We start from the raw sequence: 9,665 nt of genomic DNA, 5'->3' as shown, positions 1-9,665 counted from the left end.
TGCACTGTGGGAGTGTCAATCTAGGGTTTGGCCTGGGAGGAGGGAAAAAGTGAGAAACAGAGGGTTATAGTATAGACATTTGGATGGAGGCTGAAATGTGAAAAGATAATTGGCAGACATAATTAGCTACATGACTGTCATACTTCTTCATGGTTGCTAAATGTATTTTGAACAGTCATTGGCACTTTGCAGAATCCAGCACCATCAGAGTACACTCATGTTTGTCTCTCCATTTGTTGTCATAGATAGAGGATCTGAAGAAGAAGGCCAGTTGGTTGCGCTGAAGAAGAGGAGGTGGCTGGAGCGGCTGCGGGCCAAGCAGACTGGGGCTGGTGGTAAGTAATCCCTCCATGATAAGGGGTGCATATTCTAAGATATGGGACCGACAATTTTATAACATGCGTGTGCATGTTATAAAATGATGGGGTAGGGACAGGCAAGGAGGTAGGACATTGTACACCTACCGTGTGCTCAGGCACACTGCCTTCCCTGTGCCCTCCCAGGCCGCTGGGAAATCTGAGCGGCCTGGAAGGGACCTTCCCTACCCCCCTCCCCCTGGCCTCCTCCCCAGCCATAAAGTAATCCCCCAAACAATTGTTAATACCTGTTGTAGCTGCAGGCTCCCAGCGAGCATGCGATCCCTGCCACAGCAGCAAGTGGGTGGCCTGGCAGGACCCTTTCAGCCTTATCTGGCCCCTACACCACCCAGTCCCCACTCCTTTTTCAAGGGGCAGGGAGATAGGTGCATCTCAGCACCTTTTTACAATCGCCCGGGCAAGCATCACCCATTGAAGATCCTGCCATAAAGAAATGTTCAAGCAAGTTTGCACATTCATGTACAGGTTAGTTTGATCTGTTTATTTTACAGCACCTGAAGAAGAGAGGGCAAGACCAGCTCCAGCACCGAGAGCAGCTGAGGTTTCCATGGGCCTCTCCCAATCCACAGCAGCGTCGTTCAGTCCGGCTGCCAAAGTTTGCACAGCAGATTCACTCCCCTGCACCTTTGGCTGTTCTTCGCTGTTGGGAGGAAAGGTTTCCGGCTGCATCCGTGGCTCCGGAGGACTGAGAGTTATCTCCCCAGGCGGTGTTGGGGCTCCCCCCCCCCATCCCGCCAGCGGGGCTTGAAGTCCTCATTTGTAATATGGGGGACGGATATTGAGATATTATCTGCTGTCCAGCAGGGAGCAGGGGTTCAGCTGGGAAAATCATCACTCTCCCCTTTCTCTTATGAGGCATCACGGTAAGTAATGAGAGAGTTGGAGCATACAATCAAGTATCCATTCAGGGAGCCATCTTGTTTCCCCCCCCCCCCCCCCCCCAGTCTCTTTTAAATTTAAGATGTTCTTTCAGTGTCAAATGTGTGTCTTGTAAAAACACTACTTGAGAAGCCAATTTTTTTGAAAAAATTGAGAATCGTTTTTCATTTTATAGAAAATGGACTCCATCTACTTTCAATGAGCTAATCTTCAAGGAAACCGTTTTCGGGCTGTAAGAAGAAAAAAGATGAATTTAATGGTGGAACCATCATTAATTAAGACAAAAATAGGAAGGGTGTCCTCAAACTTAAACATCCACCCAAGCTTCAACATAGGCAGCCCAAAGAGCAGAAATAAAAATACCATATTCCAAAAGTAAGAATTCAATGTGGTCAGTAAACACTTGCACAATTATTGAGACTAAAGCTGAATTACACACATAGGGGTGGATTTTAAAAGGGTTAAGCGCGTAATATACGTGCTTAACCCTTTTAAACCCGCTCCTGCGCGTGCTGAGCCTATTTTGCATAGGCCTGGCGACGCGCGCAAGCCCCGGGATGCACGTGTGTCCCAGGGCTTGAAAAAGGGGTGGGGAGTGGGCGGGGCAGTCTGGGGGTGGGGTAGGGATGGGACCGAGGCCTCCGGCACAGCAGGAGGCCCTGGAGGCAGGCGCAACTTATAAAATAAAGGTAGGGGGTGTGATTTAGGTAGGGCTTGGGGGAGTGGGTTAGGGATGGGAAGGTGGGGGGGGGGGCGGAGGGAATGGGGAAAACCATTGGGGCTCCCCTAGGGCTCGGCGTGCGCAAGGTGCACAAGTGTGTGTGCCGACCCTGGATTTTATAACATGTGTGCCGCTGCATGCGCATGTTATAAAATCGGGCGTAGATACTAAAATCTGGCCCATACTGCTTTCATATCATACATGCACACTAAACTCAATAGAACAACATCAAACAAACATTAAGAGGAACCAGTCAAAGTTCTCCAAAGTGAACTTCCCAATTTTTCTTCTTTTGTAGGAGGTGCATCTAAAGAAGGTGTCACACAAAATCCCCAAAGTACTACCCATAAAGTAAGAGGTCTCTGATATCAAAGAGTCAGTTATAGAACCATAACTCAAAGTTTTAGTGGAGGTCATTTCTGAAAACAAAAGGGAATGTACAATTCAAAAGCAAAATGACAAACAGCAGAAACATCGCAACTTTTGAAATGGCTGGAAAGTGATGAATTCAACTCATAACAGAACTCTCTTGATTTCCCTCAAATACCAAAACAAGAAGTCAGTCATTTTCAAATCTTCACATAAAGATATCTATCATCCTGTGGAAAGACAGCTGGGAAGCACTTTAATAACAATCTTTTGTCAGCAGTCTTCTCTGACTGAGCTGCAAATAACCTTCATCAGTGTAAAAAACAATAACTTAGTTGTCAGAAATAATGAAACAACCATGTTGTCCATTTTGAAAAAATACCATTACCTTCTAACCCCCATAGTTATTAAAATGAATGATCTCTCCATCTATCCCTATATCTCTTACAAGTGAAATATAAAGCATTAAAACATAGTAACGGTAGATGAGAGTACTTGAACAGAGGAAACAAAATCAGGAAGGAAGCTCACCTAGATTCTCCAAATATTTCTGTGCTTAATCTTTCATTTTCAACATTACTGTGGTGTGGCCATTGAAAACTTTTATCATGACTGGAAATAGAAAAGAAAACCGAATGCTCCACCAGTAGAGTTCCGAGCAGGTTGGCGACATCTGTTTACATGCCTCGAATAATTTCTGCAAACAAATCATTGACTAGGATCAGTTTCTGATCTCACATTCAGGAATATTCTTCTGTTTTGATAGGCTCGCATTAATTGAGCCTTGATGGCAAATTAAATATGTGAGTTATGACCGGTCTTGATCGTTGTATATTTTCTCTTGCCGGGCCGACACAATGCGCACGTTCCACTACTACTGACTCATTTTCCATAGATAAACCCAAAGCCTCGGGCAACCAAACTTGGAAAAAATGTATACGTTCATCATCTTTCACTTGTTCCAGTGAGCCAATGACCCATAGATTATTGTGTCACACTGTTTTCTAGGTCTTCAATTCTGTCTTACAACACAACCTTGTCTTTTCTGAAAGCAGTCAACTGCATCATAAGTTGTTCCAAAGTTATCTCCTGTGTGGCAACTCAGTTTTCCAAGTCTGCTAAGGATTCAGAGTGCTTCTGCATATCATACTTGATCTCGTCTATAGAGAATAGCAGTTTAGAGAGATGATCCTCCAAAGTTGCTGATACTAGCTTAGAAGTATCACATACCAGATCTTCTTTTAAGTCGGAAATTCCTTTCTCAGGCTCTGCTGCCATATTACCTTCCAAAGGCTTCACTTTTTCCTTCGCTAATCTCACTGATTTCACTGACATTCCAACTAACACACTGCTGTTAATGATTATAATAAGAAAAAGTCTTGCGCAGTTGAAAATAAACTCAGCAGGGGACATAAAGTTGACAAAATGAAACAGGCCAGGGATGGTGAACTCCAGTCCTCGAGTGCCACAAACATGCCAGGTTTTCAGGATATCTACAATGAATGTGGACTGGAGTTCAGCATCCCTGAAGTAAGTCCTTTCGGAGCTCTTCCAAATGTGACTTCTCAGGAGGCAGGTATCACTGGAAATCCAACATTCTTCATTTTATTCCTCATTCCTTTCCTAATAATTACTAACATTCTGTTTGCTTTTTTGACCACCGCTGCACACTGTGATGGGGATTTCAAAGTATTGTTCATAATGATGCCCAGATTCTTTTCCTCAGTTGTTACTCTTAATATGGAATCTAACATCATGTAACTACAGTGTGGGTTAATTTTTCCCATTTACATCACTTTGCAGTTGTCCACATTAAATTTCATCTGCCACTTGGATGCCCAATCTCCCAGTCTTGCAAGACATTCCTGCAATTTCTAACAATCTGCTTTTGATTTCATTGCTCAGAATATTTTTTTGTCGTGTGCAAATTTGATCACTTCACTCATTGTTCCCTTTCCAGGTCATTTATGAATATATTAAAACGTATTGGTCCCAGTACAGATCCCTGAAATACTCTACTGTTTACCTTTCTCCATAAATTGACCATTTATTCATACTTTCTGTTTCCTATCTTTTAGCCAGTTTACAATCCACAATAGAACATTGACTCCTATCCCATGACTTTTTATTTTTTGCAGGAGTCTCTCAAGGGGGGCTTTGTCAAATGCCTTCTGAAAATCCAAATACACCATATCCACTAGATCACCTTTATCCACATGTTTATTAACTCCTTTATAAAAATTGATGCAAGACTTCCCTTGTATAAATCCATGCTGGCTGTGTCCCATTAGGCCATGCCTTTCTACATGTTCTATGATTTTATTCTTTAGTTTCTATGATTTTTTTTCTTGCACTGAAGTCAGGCTCACCAGTGTATAGTTTCTTGGGCAAAGAGAATCAATAATAGTTGTATGAATACCCCAAGGCACCAAAAGAGCAGCAAAGTCAACACCAACAGCCACATGAATATACCAGGGCATTCCAAAGCAACAAAACAGTACCTGTAATGGCAGGTGTTTTTCAAGGCACCATTAGAGAGCCAGAAATATGTTGGGCAGTAACAGTGGCAGACTTAACAACAATCACAACACAATAACCCACACCCACTGTACTCCGGTATACCGAATAGTCTGCCAACAATATTCAAAACGAAAGGTATCACCAGTATGTATTTTATGTATTTTATCATTCAACACTATATGCAAAAGCCCCAATATATATGTAGGCCCCTTACTTACAGAGTCTGTATAGTCTAACAGACACTATTTTTGTATAGGGTCACCTTGCTTTAATTTAAATCAACAATAGTCCATTTTTTGTTCGAAAATTTTTCATTATACTAAAAACTAATGTCACACACTCTGAAAGAGAGGACACAGATACTCATCTACTCCGTGGTAGTAGTGCACCCGACACAGCTGTGTTTCGGACGAAATCGTCCTGCTTCAGGGGGTGTCCTTCAAAATTTGCTTATTTGAGAGCGTCGTAGGGAAGCCTTGTAATTCCTTGGAATTCCTTGGAACCGCATTTCCTTAATCATCCATGGCAGCCCCGTTGGACTGCATCTCCTTTTGAATGGCAGCAAAGCAGAATGGTAGCAAAACCCCCAAATATGTAGTTTGGGGGGGTTTGCATGACAGCAAGTCAGAGTAGCAGCAAGACACCAAGGTGTAATGTCTGGGGCACGACAAAAAGACCACCCAGGAATAGCATTTAGAGCATGGCAACAAGGCAGAATGGCAACAAGACCACCAAGGTGTAGCATTTGGAGCATGACAACAAGGCATGGTGAAAGCAAACCCCCAAAAAATGTAGTGTCATTGGCATGATGGTAGCAAGATGCCCAGGATGTATGGTCAGGTGCTTAAGAGCAAGTCAGAGTGATAGCACCACCACCAAGGTGCATCACTAGGGGTAAGCAAGCAAAGCAGGGTGGAAACAAGATCCTAAGGTGTGACATCTGGGGCATGGCAGCAAGGCACCCAAAGTACTTTCAGTCCTCCTGCCTAATTCTTGATAAACGAATGCACATCTCTAGTGCTTAGCAAGCACTGCCAAGCAGTATTAGCTACTTGCCAGTGGCACACGTTTCTGCTGTCTATCTATCCCTCACAGTGTGTACAAAAATGACTGTCATACACACACCTCCACACACTCAATGTATGTGTGTGCACTGCTGACTGATTCCTTTTGCACACACACAAAAAAATTGTCAGAGAAGAAACAGACAAGTCTTGCTAATCTACTAGTCTCTCTCTGCAGTCTGCAATATAAGCAATGCATTGTGCAAAGCGAAATGGACACAAAAAAAAAATCCCTGTTCACTTCTCTTTCTCCACTCCCTGCCCAAGTGAACAAACAGAATGCAGTGCCTTTGTGTGTGTGTCTCTCTCTCTCAGTGAGAGCACAGTGACTGCAGCAGTGAAAATATCAAAAAAGCCCTTTGCTAATGCTAAAATTATTTTCCTTTTCAAGAACTTTTTCTTTTATTCTAACAAAGCTTCCCAAAAGACAACCTTTCCCTGTGAAATCCAACAGAGAAAATAGAGGGCCGGATTTTAAATACCCTGTGCGCGTAAATACGGCCAGATTTACGCGCGCAGAGCACTCGCGCGCCGGCGCGCTTATTTTGCATAGGCCACCGGTAAGCGCACAGCCCTGGGACAAGCGTAAGTCCCGGGGCTTCGTAAAAGGGGCGGGGAGGGGGCGTGTCCGGGGCATGTCCGGGGCATATCCGGGGTCAGGGGGCTGGGAGGGGTGGGACCGGGGGCGTGGTGCCGGCCCGGGGGCATGGTCGAGGCCTCTGGACAAGCCCCCGGGTTGGGTGATGGCGCGCCAGCAACCTGCTGGTGCACGCAGATTTACGTCTGCTTTCAGCAGGCGTAAATCTGCCAACAAAGGTGGGGGTTTTTAGATAGGGCCGGGGGGGGGTTGGTTAGGTAGGGGAAGGGAAGGTGCGGGGGGGGGGGGTGGGTGGGTGGAAAGAAAGTTCCCTCCGAGGCGCTCCGATTTTGGAGCGGCCTTGGAGGGAACAGGCACAAATGTGCACCCCCTTGTGTGCGCCGAACCTGGATTTTATAAGATACGCGCGGCTATGCGCGAATCTTATAAAATCCAGCGTACTTTTGTTCGCACCTGGTGCGCGAACAAAAGTACACGCTCGCATAAAATTATAAAATCTACTTAAGAGTTTCTTTGCACATGCTAAGACCTTTCAGTAGGAGAACATCTGCATCTCTTGATCCAGATGGTAGCTATAGGCTAGATTTAAAAAAATGCTTCACCTTGATTGGTCTTCTATCCTATCTACTTGCCTTCTTTTCTCACTTTGGCTATGTTCAGACTATTATCTCACAGGTATTGTATGTTTGCTGTAGTTATTTTAAGGAGAAAACCATCAATCTTACTGCAGCATTTTTTCATAGGCCACAGATCTGAATGGGAAACATAAAAGAATGAAACAAAAATTTTAATTGATATTCATGGAATTCTCCTTTGTTTCAAGAGCCACAAATGAAACAAAAATGGTCTCATTCAGAGCATTTTACCCATTTGTTTCAAATGAATGCACATCCTCATGAGAGGCTTCTAGGAAAAATAAAAAGTCATGGGATAGGTGGTGATGTCCTTTCGTGGATTACAAACTGGCTAAAAGACAGGAAACAGAGAGTAGGATTAAATGGACAATTTTCTCAGTGGAAGGGACTGGGCAGTGGAGTGCCTTAGGGATCTGTATTGGGACCCATACTGTTCAATATATTGATGATCTGGAAAGAAATACGACGATTAAGGTAATCAAATTTGCAGATGATACAAAATTGTTCAGAGTAGTTAAATCACAAGCAGATTGTGATAAATTGCAGGAAGACCTTGTGAGACTGGAAAATTGGGCATCGAAATGACAGATGAAATTTAATGTGGATAAGTGCAAGGTGATGCATATAGGGAAAAATAACCCATGCTATAGTTAAACAATGTTAGGTTCCATATTAGGAGCTACCACCCAAGAAATAGATCTAGGCGTCATAGTGGATAACACATGGAAATCATCAGTTCAGTGTGCTGCGGCAGTCAAAATAGCAAATGGAATGTTAGGAATTATTAGAAAGGGAATGGTGAATAAAACGGAAAATGTTTTAATGCCTCTGTTTCGCTCCATGGTGAGACCGCACCTTGAATACTGTGTACAATTCTGGTCGCCGCATCTCAAAAAAGATATAATTGCAATGGAGAAGGTACAGAGAAGGGCGAACAAATGATAAAGGGGATGGAACAGCTCCCCTATGAGGAAAGGCTGAAGAGGTTAGGACTTTTCAGCTTGGAGAAGAGACAGCTGAGGGGGGATATGATAGAGGTGGGAGGTCTAGAATGGGTAAATGTGAATCGGTTAATTACTCTTTCGGATAATAGACTAGGGGGCACTCCATGAAGTTAGCATGTGGCACATTTAAAACTAATCAGAAAAAGTTCCTTTTTACTCAACGCACAATAAAACTCTGGAATTTGCTGCCAGAGGATGTGATTAGTGCAGTTAGTGTAGCTGTGTTTAAAAAAGAATTTCTTGGAGGTTATGCCCATTACCTGCTATTAATTAAGTTGACTTAGAAAATAGCCACTGCTGGAGAGTTTTCAAGATGGCGACTTGAACAGTCGTGCTGGCTGTTGCTCTCGCTAAGGTTTTCTCTTTTTTAACCTGGTTATGAAAACTGGGCTATATTCTTCTAAAAATGCCTCACAAGCATAAAGGGAAAGTCCGGGTTTACCCAGCTGAGCCCGTTGCTATCCCAGAGCAGAGATTAATATCTCAGTATACAGTTCTGATGCAGGCATTGCCGGGGCTTAACCCCATTGACGGAGCGAGTGGAGGAGACCCGCTGTCATCTGGGGAAGTTATACTGTCCCTGCCAGTTGCGATAAAGAAGGTACAGAGAAGGGCAACCAAAATGATAAAGGGGATGGAACAGCTCCCCTATGAGGAAAGGCTGAAGAGATTAGGACTGTTCAGCTTGGAGAAGAATGGTAGAGGTCTTTAAGATCATGAGAGGTCTTGAGTAGATGTGAATCGGTTATTTACACTTTCGAATAATAGAAGGACTAGGGGCATTCCATGAAGTTAGCAAGTAGCCCATTTAAGACTAATCGGAGAAAATACTCAATGCACAATTAAGCTCCGGAATTTGTTGCCAGAGGGTGGTTAGTTCAGTTAGTGTAGCTGGGTTCAAAAAAGGTTTGGATAAGTTCTTGAAGGAGAAGTTCATTAATGGCTATTAATCAAGTTTACTTAGGGAATAGCCACTGCTATTAATTGCGTCAGTAGCATGGGATCTTCTTAGTATTTGGGTAATTGCCAGGTTCTTGTGGCCTGGTTTAGCCTCTGTTGGAAACAGGTTGCTGGGCTTGATGGACCCTTGGTTTGACCTAGCATGGCAATTTCTTATGTTCTTATATTCTTAGACCACCCCCAACAGCTTCCTCACAGAGTACCTCCATAGATGCAGAAGCAAAGGATGGCAGTGTCACCATCGGACGCCTCGAGTCGGCTGAGATCGCTGGAACTAACCCGGAAGTATATGCTGCTTCAGGTCCCTCAGAGCTTTTGGATTCTGTGAAGGAAGGAGCAATTGGAGGTGTCGGCTCATTCGCGGGAGAGGAAAAAGTGTTGAGAGGAGTACCTGAACTATCCAGCTTGCAGTCAGAGGATTTAATCAAACCGGAGGTGGTTAGAATGTACTCCCTATGGGAGATTATGGCAGGTATGTCGACTGCTGTGGGAAAAAACTTTTCGGGTGGGCAATTTGGAAAAGAAAATGGACTCTGTA

General features: G+C 43.9%; 1 long non-coding RNA gene across 1 annotated transcript; it reads left to right on the top strand.

Annotated features, from left to right (window-relative positions):
- The first annotated feature begins 243 nt into the window (after positions 1-243).
- LOC115080764 lies at positions 244-9,386 on the top strand. Its single transcript, XR_003853648.1, has 3 exons — positions 244-335; positions 869-1,240; positions 9,301-9,386. It is a non-coding gene; the product is annotated as an uncharacterized LOC115080764 (long non-coding RNA).
- Positions 9,387-9,665: the final 279 nt, after the last annotated feature.

This window comes from Rhinatrema bivittatum, chromosome 1, assembly GCF_901001135.1.
Source record: "Rhinatrema bivittatum chromosome 1, aRhiBiv1.1, whole genome shotgun sequence".
Classification (NCBI taxonomy): Eukaryota; Metazoa; Chordata; class Amphibia; order Gymnophiona; family Rhinatrematidae; genus Rhinatrema; species Rhinatrema bivittatum.
The sequence above is the reverse complement of the archived record's forward strand: the minus strand, read 5'-3'. Positions and strand labels throughout refer to the sequence as shown.